The 12172-nt window shown below is 45.1% G+C and overlaps 1 protein-coding gene across 6 annotated transcripts in view; it reads left to right on the top strand.

The window, feature by feature from the left end:
• The window catches only part of rasal2 (RAS protein activator like 2), a 138256-nt gene that overhangs the window by 40523 nt on the left and 85561 nt on the right, over nucleotides 1-12172 (top strand). The gene's annotated exons all lie outside the window — the stretch shown is intronic.

Below are 12172 nucleotides of genomic sequence, written 5' to 3'. Positions count from 1 at the left end.
AAAAGCTCAATAAGAGAACTTTGTGTGTGGTTAGGTCCATATATTTCTGCTCAAACCTCCTCTGACTCCTCAGCTCTCAGGAGGGTATTTAAAGGACGTGTGGAGGTTTGTGACGTATTTTCCAGTTTCTGCTGAATTTTTAAAATGTTTCCCCACAGTCAGCGAGTCCCTCCAGTTCCCCCTGAGTGGATGTTGATTCATCCGTGCTGATTATTTCACTCTCAGTGTGACGCTGCTTCAGTAACAGGCCTTTGAATGTGGAAGTGATTATGCTGGAAGCTTCCCTGTTCTCTAAAACGGATTTAACTGAGACTGGAAGTGAAATGTAGGACTATCAGACTCCTAGTTACTGTAGAATAAATGTGTTAAAAAGGTTAGTCACAGCTCATCATAATCTAAAAACCATCTGGTAAAGCTCTTTAGACTGAGGTACGTTTACACCTGTGAGGGTCAGAGGTGTCATGTTTCTAGATTCTATATCCTCATGATTCTAGTGAACATGACGATTCAAAAACACGTTGAGGGATTTTCTTCAAACTTTACACCAATGTCCACTCTGACTCCAGCATAGACAGACTACATTTCTTAAAATTTTGCTAATGCATGTCAAGTTTAGTAGTGCCATCACATGTGGTCCCCTCTGACAAAACAGTCAGGCTGCAGAGCACAGATCTCAGACACCGCCCCTGCAGACCACTACTGTGAGACATCGCCTCTGCCAGAACACAAATACACGCTAAAACTTCAAAATAAACTCAGGTTTAACTTCTGGTTAGGGTTAGGCCACCGAAGTTTAGAGTCAAAAACCTGCTAATAAAAACATAAGAACACAGAGTAAACAGTCTGCTAACGGGTCAAAATCTCCATGACAACGACAACGCGATGCTAACAAGGCTATGCTAGATACTGTATGTGACCTACAAAGGTCATATGGCTACATAATAACACAACTAAAGCAAACAACGGTGTGTAAGGTTATGCTACGTTTACTAAAGCTAACACAGCTACGTTAGCTATGTGAGCAAGATAATGCAATGTTTCCTAAAGCTTACAAAGCTACTTTAGCTGCTATTTTGGTAACGTGGCTACACAGTTGAAGCAAAGAAAAAGCTACGTTAGCTGTGTTTGATAAGGCTACATTTTCTGAATCTAACGAAGCTACGTTAGCTAAGTGAGCTACATAAGTAACGTGGCTACATGAATAACAGATAAAGCAAACAAGGCGAGTTAGCTGTGTTAGATTATGCTACGTTTCCTGAAGCTAACAAAAGCTATGTTAGCTATGGAAGTTACGTAGGTAGCATGGCTACATAACTAACGTAGCTAAAAAGGCTACGTTAGCTTATGCTATCATACATAAATCAGCAGACATCAGCTCTAAAAACTGAGATATCTGAAAATATCTGTAGTTAGTCTTTAAACTGTAGAGCTCGTTCTGGAGCTGCTGACGGTGAATGAGGACAGAAAGTTCACTGTCTGGGTTAGTCTGGTCAGACTGGAGGGTTCTGCCTGTTTAAAGAGGTTTTTGTGTCTGGGTTAGTCTGGTCAGGCTGGAGGGTTCTGCCTGTTTAAAGAGGTTTTTGTGTCTGGGTTAGTCTGGTCAGGCTGGAGGGTTCTGCCTGTTTAAAGAGGTTTTTGTGTCTGGGTTAGTCTGGTCAGGCTGGAGGGTTCTGCCTGTTTAAAGAGGTTTTTGTGTCTGGGTTAGTCTGGTCAGACTGGAGGGTTCTGCTGTTTAAAGAGGTTTTTGTGTCTGGGTTAGTCTGGTCAGACTGGAGGGTTCTGCCTGTTTAAAGAGGTTTTTCTGTCTGGGTTAGTCTGGTCAGACTGGAGGGTTCTGCTGTTTAAAGAGGTTTTTCTGTCTGGGTTAGTCTGGTCAGACTGGAGGGTTCTGCTGTTTAAAGAGGTTTTTGTGTCTGGGTTAGTCTGGTCAGACTGGAGGGTTCTGCCTGTTTAAAGAGGTTTTTGTGTCTGGGTTAGTCTGGTCAGGCTGGAGGGTTCTGCCTGTTTAAAGAGGTTTTTCTGTCTGGGTTAGTCTGGTCAGACTGGAGGGTTCTGCCTGTTTAAAGAGGTTTTTCTGTCTGGGTTAGTCTGGTCAGACTGGAGGGTTCTGCTGTTTAAAGAGGTTTTTCTGTCTGGGTTAGTCTGGTCAGACTGGAGGGTTCTGCTGTTTAAAGAGGTTTTTCTGTCTGGGTTAGTCTGGTCAGACTGGAGGGTTCTGCCTGTTTAAAGAGGTTTTTGTGTCTGGGTTAGTCTGGTCAGACTGGAGGGTTCTGCTGTTTAAAGAGGTTTTTGTGTCTGGGTTAGTCTGGTCAGGCTGGAGGGTTCTGCCTGTTTAAAGAGGTTTTTGTGTCTGGGTTAGTCTGGTCAGACTGGAGGGTTCTGCCTGTTTAAAGAGGTTTTTGTGTCTGGGTTAGTCTGGTCAGACTGGAGGGTTCTGCTGTTTAAAGAGGTTTTTGTGTCTGGGTTAGTCTGGTCAGGCTGGAGGGTTCTGCCTGTTTAAAGAGGTTTTTGTGTCTGGGTTAGTCTGGTCAGGCTGGAGGGTTCTGCCTGTTTAAAGAGGTTTTTGTGTCTGAGTTAGTCTGGTCAGACTGGAGGGTTCTGCTGTTTAAAGAGGTTTTTGTGTCTGGGTTAGTCTGGTCAGACTGGAGGGTTCTGCCTGTTTAAAGAGGTTTTTGTGTCTGGGTTAGTCTGGTCAGACTGGAGGGTTCTGCCTGTTTAAAGAGGTTTTTGTGTCTGGGTTAGTCTGGTCAGACTGGAGGGTTCTGCTGTTTAAAGAGGTTTTTCTGTCTGGGTTAGTCTGGTCAGACTGGAGGGTTCTGCTGTTTAAAGAGGTTTTTGTGTCTGGGTTAGTCTGGTCAGACTGGAGGGTTCTGCCTGTTTAAAGAGGTTTTTGTGTCTGGGTTAGTCTGGTCAGACTGGAGGGTTCTGCCTGTTTAAAGAGGTTTTTCTGTCTGGGTTAGTCTGGTCAGACTGGAGGGTTCTGCCTGTTTAAAGAGGTTTTCTGTCTGGGTTAGTCTGGTCAGACTGGAGGGTTCTGCCTGTTTAAAGAGGTTTTGTGTCTGGGTTAGTCTGGTCAGGCTGGAGGGTTCTGCTGTTTAAAGAGGTTTTTGTGTCTGATTTAGTCTGGTCAGACTGGAGGGTTCTGCTGTTTAAATAGGTTTTTTGTGTCTGAGTTAGTCTGGTCAGACTGGAGGGTTCTGCTGTTTAAAGAGGTTTTTGTGTCTGGGTTAGTCTGGTCAGACTGGAGGGTTCTGCTGTTTAAAGAGGTTTTTCTGTCTGGGTTAGTCTGGTCAGACTGGAGGGTTCTGCTGTTTAAAGAGGTTTTTCTGTCTGGGTTAGTCTGGTCAGACTGGAGGGTTCTGCTGTTTAAAGAGGTTTTTCTGTCTGGGTTAGTCTGGTCAGACTGGAGGGTTCTGCTGTTTAAAGAGGTTTTTCTGTCTGGGTTAGTCTGGTCAGACTGGAGGGTTCTGCCTGTTTAAAGAGGTTTTTCTGTCTGGGTTAGTCTGGTCAGACTGGAGGGTTCTGCCTGTTTAAAGAGGTTTTTCTGTCTGGGTTAGTCTGGTCAGACTGGAGGGTTCTGCCTGTTTAAAGAGGTTTTTCTGTCTGGGTTAGTCTGGTCAGACTGGAGGGTTCTGCTGTTTAAAGAGGTTTTTGTGTCTGGGTTAGTCTGGTCAGACTGGAGGGTTCTGCCTGTTTAAAGAGGTTTTTCTGTCTGGGTTAGTCTGGTCAGACTGGAGGGTTCTGCTGTTTAAAGAGGTTTTTGTGTCTGGGTTAGTCTGGTCAGACTGGAGGGTTCTGCTGTTTAAAGAGGTTTTTCTGTCTGGGTTAGTCTGGTCAGACTGGAGGGTTCTGCTGTTTAAAGAGGTTTTTGTGTCTGGGTTAGTCTGGTCAGACTGGAGGGTTCTGCTGTTTAAAGAGGTTTTTGTGTCTGGGTTAGTCTGGTCAGACTGGAGGGTTCTGCCTGTTTAAAGAGGTTTTTCTGTCTGGGTTAGTCTGGTCAGACTGGAGGGTTCTGCTGTTTAAAGAGGTTTTTGTGTCTGGGTTAGTCTGGTCAGACTGGAGGGTTCTGCTGTTTAAAGAGGTTTTTCTGTCTGGGTTAGTCTGGTCAGACTGGAGGGTTCTGCTGTTTAAAGAGGTTTTTCTGTCTGGGTTAGTCTGGTCAGACTGGAGGGTTCTGCTGTTTAAAGAGGTTTTTGTGTCTGGGTTAGTCTGGTCAGACTGGAGGGTTCTGCTGTTTAAAGAGGTTTTACTGTCGGGGTTAGTCTGGTCAGACTGGAGGGTTCTGCTTTTTAAAGAGGTTTTTGTGTCTGGGTTAGTCTGGTCAGACTGGAGGGTTCTGCCTGTTTAAAGAGGTTTTTCTGTCTGGGTTAGTCTGGTCAGACTGGAGGGTTCTGCTGTTTAAAGAGGTTTTTGTGTCTGGGTTAGTCTGGTCAGGCTGGAGGGTTCTGCTGTTTAAAGAGGTTTTTCTGTCTGGGTTAGTCTGGTCAGACTGGAGGGTTCTGCTGTTTAAAGAGGTTTTTGTGTCTGGGTTAGTCTGGTCAGGCTGGAGGGTTCTGCTGTTTAAAGAGGTTTTTCTGTCTGGGTTAGTCTGGTCAGACTGGAGGGTTCTGCTGTTTAAAGAGGTTTTTGTGTCTGGGTTAGTCTGGTCAGGCTGGAGGGTTCTGCTGTTTAAAGAGGTTTTTCTGTCTGGGTTAGTCTGGTCAGACTGGAGGGTTCTGCTGTTTAAAGAGGTTTTTGTGTCTGGGTTAGTCTGGTCAGGCTGGAGGGTTCTGCTGTTTAAAGAGGTTTTTCTGTCTGGGTTAGTCTGGTCAGACTGGAGGGTTCTGCTGTTTAAAGAGGTTTTTCTGTCTGGGTTAGTCTGGTCAGACTGGAGGGTTCTGCTGTTTAAAGAGGTTTTTCTGTCTCATGGTGGATTTCTGCTCTCTGACACTGATAGGGTTAACAGATCTCCATGTTCTGGTCTTATCTGTCAGTGTAGTGAATCTGCTTTAGTCAGGAAAAGGCTGACTGACGTGTTTAAACGTGTTTGGATTGGTTGATTTATGTGGACATATTTAAAAGTTTTATCTGAGACTTAAAAATCTATCGTTCCACTTCAGAAACCCTTTCCCAGCATCAGCCTTGAATGCATCAGTACCAGGAGTCTAGGCCTGTCCCCTATCGATCCAGGTCTCTGAAAGTGCAGTAAATCAGCCCAGGGTGTGAATATCAGTGTTTGGACATAATCCCATCTAGGACTGACTGCTTCCTGTGCTGGTGGAGAGAAACATCAGTAGAAGCTGGATTACTTTACGATCAATTGTCCATCAGAGTAAATTAGAGTCGTTGTGTGTGAGTGGAGTGTTTACCCAGGCAGACAAACGCCGAATTATCCCAGCACAGTCGGGCACAGTGAAAGCACCGTCTGTTTACTCGCCTCGGCCCGACGAGACGCAGCGCACAAACAGACGTGGCTTTTGTTTCAAACTCCACACTGATTTACTGTCTGATGCGACCACGCACAAACACGCAGAGGAGGGAGCGGTCTGGAAGAGTCTGGAACCGTTAGAGTCCTGCACCTTTACAGAAAAGAAGAAAAAAGGCTTTTTAAGGTAGACTGTAGAGATTTCTGCTCTACAGAGAGGAACGGCGCCCAGAGAAGCCCTCACTGTCCTCATCCAGGCAGACTGAGGGGCAGCAGAGAGCCAGCACTGCACCGGGTCTGGTTCAGTTAGTCCCACGACTGTCCCAGGACAGTCCCAGGACGGGACGGTGATCTCCAGAGCCACCTCCCTCCATGCTAACACAGAGACATTCTTTATCGCAGTGGTTCTCAACGCTGGGGTCAGAGACACTGAGAGGGGGTCTCCAGATGCCTCAAAGAAATAGAGAATATTTTATAAATGATATCAGAGTGTATTTTAGCCATTTTAATGAGAATATAAGCATGAGATCAGTTACATACCAAACAAAAGCATTTTATCAGTAGCATGTTGAACTGTTAGAAGATTTTTATATTGAAAATATCTGTGCCACTTTTTAACCACTTTTCCCACCCAATTTTGCCACCATCACTGACAATTTTGTCATCAATTTTTGTACCATTTGGACCCTTTTTTTCCACTTTTTTCTAACTTTTGCCCAATTTTAATGTTTTCATCACCTTTTTCCCGAGAAATTTAACACGTTTTTGCCTATTGTTGCTTCTGCTGACCTAATATTAGCACCATTAACCCCTTCTTACCACTTTTGGTGCCCATTTTTGCCCATTTTAACCACATTTCACTATTTGTCATGCCCATTTTTGCCAGTTTAACCCATTTAATTATTTGTGATGCCAGTTGAACCCATTTCTGCCAAATGTTGCATGTTTGTCTGCCTCAGGTAACTCATTATTGACAGTTTTAACCATGTTTTCCCCTTTTAAATCCCATTTCACCAAATTTGCCACATTTTTGCCACGTTAAACCATTATTGCCATTTTTTTCTTATTTTTACCACTAACTTATTTCTATTTATTTTAAAATCAAATTTCACCACTTTTTCACACATTTTAACACATTTTAGTAATTTTTTACCCACTTCAATTCTGTTTTTAAGAAAATGGGTTTAAATTTTTTAAAAAGAAGATACTAAGGCACAAATGAACAAGAAAAGATATTTTTAGCTTTGATAAGAGAGTTTGAAATACACGCTAAAACTTTCAAAAATGAAATCAGATTAAACTGGTTAGGGTTAGGCTACCAAGAGTTTATATGTAGCTTCCATACATAATGTAGCTTTGTTAGCTTTAGGAAACATAGCATAATCTAACACAGCTAATGCAGCCGTGTTTTCTTTAGCTATGTTAGTCATGTAGCCATGCTACCTGTGTAGCTCACATAGCTAACGTAGCTTTGTTAGATTTAGAAAATGTAGCCTAATCAACCACAGCTAATGTAGCTTTTTCTTTGCTTCAACTGTGTTGAAACACTGAAAGCTACTGATAAAATGTTTTTATTTGTTATTATTCAGGTCAAAGTATGAATAACCCAGCTTCACTTAAACATGGGCCCAAAGTTTGAATGGGTCCCAGAAAGCTCCCCCTCATGAGCGGCCTAGTCTCCACATGGCTGTCCTTTAATGTTCATGGCTGTGTTCAGCCGTCTTCAGTTACAGTGGGGGTCCCGGTCTTTGGTACCTCTATTTTGGGGGTCCTTCATCTTTGGCACCTTTAATTTGGGGGTCCCAGTCTCTGGTACCTTTATTTTGGGGGTCCCTGGTCTCCTCTCTGAGGACCTGATCCTGAAGGAGAGGACCTGATCCTGAAGGAGAGGACCTGATCCTACCAGGTCTGATGCGTTCAGCTGGATTCAGCTCCAGGATGATTTTACTAAATATTTCGTTGTGTCTGTGGAGACGTTTACCAAGAGTCACTAAGGAATCCACCAAAATATGTTTGTTTTTTCACCCACTTTAATGTGTTTGCAAATGTTGGTGGACTATCTGGCATGTTTGAGCGGCCATGTTTGAGCGGTCATGTTTGAGCGGCCATGTTTGAGCACCGTTTCTTCTCGGTGCTCAGGTCTTAATGAAACCAATAAAAGCATTTTAGTTTCCACGTGCAAATTTGACATCAGACTGAAACAAACATCACCGGGTACCCCCCCCTCTCTCTGCCATTGAGGTTCTCCTTGTCACTTCCTGTCTAACACAAAGTGACGTGACCTCTGACCTCTGCTGAGTCTGCTCTGCTGAGTGCGAACCAGTGTCAGTAGAGATCAGACGGGCCTGCTGATTCCTGCAGACATCACTTTCATTTTTAATCCCCCTCCTCCTCTTTCTCTGCAGAGAGCAGAAGCACGGCCGCTCAGACGCAGAGCTGTGGCACCATCTGCAGGATCAGTCAGAGCGCTGCAGCGACCAGCTGTGGGTCCGTCCTCTGGCTTCAGTCTGAGTTTGCTGACTCAGCTACAGGAAACGTCACATGTAGATATGCATCAGTTAGATAGTAATAAACTAATAATAAATGATGTTAATCCACAGCACTGAGGAACATTCAGCAAAGTTACAGCGGCGAGGACTACAGCTAAAACTACCTGAACAGCTACACGATATGGACAAAAGTATTTGGCCGCCTGCCCATGACACCAGCAGGGACTGTCATGCCTCTGTATTTAGATAACAGCCTCCTCTCTTCTATGAAGGCGTTCCTCAGGATTTCTGAGTGTTTCCATTCATTCTGTAGAGAAAGGGTCATCAAGTACATGAGCACAAGCACCAGATTTAGTCTTGACAGAGACTCTGTGGGCCGGACTTTCAAATAAACAAAATTAAAAAGTTCATATTTTGGCCTAATTAACAGATTTTTTTTCAAACCCCAGGATGGTTCCTCCCTAGTGGTAACTTAGCACCCGTATTGACTAATTCTTTACACTTTTTAACCCTTTTTCACTACTTCATTTGGCCATTTCTGCCACATCTTTTGCCACTATTAACCCATTTAAAAAATGTGCCACTTTTAAACCCTTTTTTTACTTTTTGCTTAAGCCACTTTTCTGCCAATTATTGCCCCTAATTTGCTATATTTTCTCCGCTTTAACTCACTTTTTATACTTTTTGCTACTTTTTGCCTCTTTAGCCTAATTTTTCCATTCTTTAATCCCTTTTCACAACTTTTCGTTCATGTTTTATCCTCTTTGTGCCACTTTTTTAATCTATTTTTTCTCATTTTATTCTTCATTTTATCCTTTTTCATTACTTTTTTACACAATTATTGCCCCTTTCAACACATTTTTGATACTTTCTTCCCCTTTTTTGCCCTTTCACCCATTTTTGCTAAATTTAAACTCTTTTCACCACTTTCCCTGCCAATCTTTGCCCCTTTGTGCCACTCCACAACCCTTTTGGACAGTTTTCACCCATTTTCACCACTTTGTCTAGCCATTTTTGCAACATTTCCGCCAGTCTTGGGTTTCTTGAAAGGCGCTATATAGATTCAAGATATTATTATTATTATTATCAGTCTGAATTTTTCTAAAACAGATTAAATTTTATTGATAATTAATTAAGTAATTTTATTGTCATTCTAAAGAATTTCAAATTCAAACCTTTTTTGGTGGATTTAATAGCTGCAGCCTAAAGATACCCTGAAAACCTCAACATCTTCTCTAAATTTTAGGACCTTCTGGGGACTGGATAGGAAGCTTTGGGGGGCCTGATATGGCCCTCGGGCCGCCAGTTGATGACCAATGCTGTAGAGCATTTATGAGGTCAGGCTCTGATGTTGGACCAGATCATCCCAAAGGTTCTGGATGGGGTTGAGGTCAGGGCTCAGTCTTTCTAGTCCTTCTTTGGTCTCTGGAACAGAAAAGATCCTTCCTCAGACTGTTGCTGCAGTCAGAAGTATAGCGTTGTCCTAAAACTGTCCTGTAGATGTCTGCTTCATGCTCTGAGGCTCTGATGCTCTGATGCTATGAGGCTCTGAGGCTCTGATGCTCTGAGGCTATGATGCTCTGATGCTCTGAGGCTATGATGCTCTGATGCTCTGAGGCTCTGAGGCTCTGATGCTCTGATGCTCTGATGCTCTGATGCTCTGATGCTATGAGGCTCTGATGCTCTGATGCTCTGATGCTCTGATGCTCTGAGGCTCTGAGGCTCTGAGGCTCTGAGGCTCTGATGCTCCGATGCTCCGAGGCTCTGATGCTATGAGGCTCTGAGGCTCTGAGGCTCTGATGCTATGAGGCTCTGATGCTCTGATGCTCTGATGCTCTGATGCTCTGATGCTCTGATGCTCTGATGCTCTGATGCTCTGATGCTCTGATGCTATGAGGCTCTGATGCTCTGATGCTATGAGGCTCTGATGCTATGAGGCTCTGATGCTCTGAGGCTCTGATGCTCTGATGCTATGAGGCTCTGAGGCTCTGATGCTCTGATGCTCTGATGCTATGAGGCTCTGAGGCTCTGATGCTCTGATGCTCTGATGCTATGAGGCTCTGATGCTCTGAGGCTCTGATGCTCTGATGCTATGAGGCTCTGAGGCTCTGATGCTATGAGGCTCTGATGCTCTGAGGCTCTGATGCTCTGATGCTCTGATGCTATGAGGCTCTGAGGCTCTGATGCTCTGATGCTCTGATGCTCTGAGGCTCTGATGCTCTGATGCTCTGATGCTATGAGGCTCTGATGCTCTGATGCTCTGATGCTCTGATGCTCTGATGCTCTGATGCTCTGATGCTCTGATGCTATGAGGCTCTGATGCTCTGATGCTCTGATGCTCTGATGCTCTGATGCTCTGATGCTATGAGGCTCTGATGCTCTGATGCTCTGATGCTCTGATGCTATGAGGCTCTGACGCTCTGATGCTCTGATGCTCTGATGCTCTGATGCTCTGATGCTATGAGGCTCTGATGCTCTGATGCTCTGATGCTATGAGGCTCTGATGCTATGAGGCTCTGATGCTCTGATGCTCTGATGCTATGAGGCTCTGATGCTATGAGGCTCTGATGCTCTGAGGCTCTGATGCTCTGATGCTATGAGGCTCTGATGCTATGAGGCTCTGATGCTCTGAGGCTCTGATGCTCTGATGCTATGAGGCTCTGAGGCTCTGATGCTCTGATGCTCTGATGCTATGAGGCTCTGAGGCTCTGATGCTCTGATGCTCTGATGCTATGAGGCTCTGATGCTCTGAGGCTCTGATGCTCTGATGCTATGAGGCTCTGAGGCTCTGATGCTCTGAGGCTCTGATGCTCTGATGCTCTGATGCTATGAGGCTCTGATGCTCTGATGCTCTGATGCTCTGAGGCTCTGATGCTCTGATGCTCTGAGGCTCTGATGCTCTGATGCTCTGATGCTCTGATGCTCTGATGCTATGAGGCTCTGATGCTCTGATGCTCTGATGCTCTGATGCTATGAGGCTCTGATGCTCTGATGCTCTGATGCTCTGATGCCATGAGGCTCTGAGGCTCTGATGCCTGATGCTCTGATGCCATGAGGCTCTGATGCTCTGAGGCTCTGAGGCTCTGATGCCTGATGCTCTGAGGCTCTGATGCCATGAGGCTCTGATGCTCTGATGCCTGATGCCTGATGCCTGATGCCATGATGCTCTGATGCTCTGATGCCATGAGGCTCTGATGCCTGATGCCTGATGCCTGATGCTCTGATGCCTGATGCCATGAGGCTCTGATGCTCTGATGCTCTGATGCTCTGATGCTCTGATGCTCTGATGCTCTGATGCTATGAGGCTCTGATGCTCTGATGCTCTGATGCTCTGATGCTATGAGGCTCTGATGCTCTGATGCTCTGAGGCTCTGATGCTCTGATGCTCTGATGCTATGAGGCTCTGATGCTCTGATGCTATGAGGCTCTGATGCTCTGATGCTCTGATGCTATGAGGCTCTGATGCTCTGATGCTCTGAGGCTCTGATGCTCTGATGCTATGAGGCTCTGATGCTCTGATGCTCTGATGCTCTGATGCTCTGATGCTATGAGGCTCTGATGCTCTGATGCTCTGATGCTCTGAGGCTCTGATGCTATGAGGCTCTGATGCTCTGATGCTCTGATGCTCTGATGCTCTGATGCTATGAGGCTCTGATGCTCTGATGCTCTGATGCTATGAGGCTCTGATGCTATGAGGCTCTGAGGCTCTGATGCTCTGATGCTCTGATGCTATGAGGCTCTGATGCTCTGATGCTCTGATGCTATGAGGCTCTGATGCTCTGATGCTCTGATGCTCTGAGGCTCTGATGCTCTGAGGCTCTGATGCTCTGATGCTCTGATGCTCTGAGGCTCTGATGCTCTGATGCTATGAGGCTCTGAGGCTCTGATGCTCTGATGCTCTGATGCTATGAGGCTCTGATGCTCTGATGCTCTGATGCTCTGATGCTATGAGGCTCTGATGCTCTGAGGCTCTAGTTTGACACCCTGACCTGACGTCAGCGACGTGAATCCTGACGTCTAACAACAGGGGAACATTTGCTCCTTATCTTTGCATCATTGTTGACAAGATTTACCACTTTTATCCCCTTGTATACCCTAAAACTAATGTGTCATCACTCCTGTTTTCTTTGTTTACTTTTGTCACGCTGTGCTCTCATTGGTCAGCATCACTGATGTCGTAGAACCGTCTTAGGAGGCGGGACAAAAATCCAACACACTAGACTTTCTGCCAGGATACCTGGAGGCGTGTCAGACCTGTTCTTGACTCTAGTTCAGTATC

The sequence above is a fragment of the Cheilinus undulatus genome, linkage group 13 (genome assembly GCF_018320785.1).
Source record: "Cheilinus undulatus linkage group 13, ASM1832078v1, whole genome shotgun sequence".
Classification (NCBI taxonomy): domain Eukaryota; kingdom Metazoa; phylum Chordata; class Actinopteri; order Labriformes; family Labridae; genus Cheilinus; species Cheilinus undulatus.
This window is presented reverse-complemented; position numbering and strand designations above follow the sequence as displayed.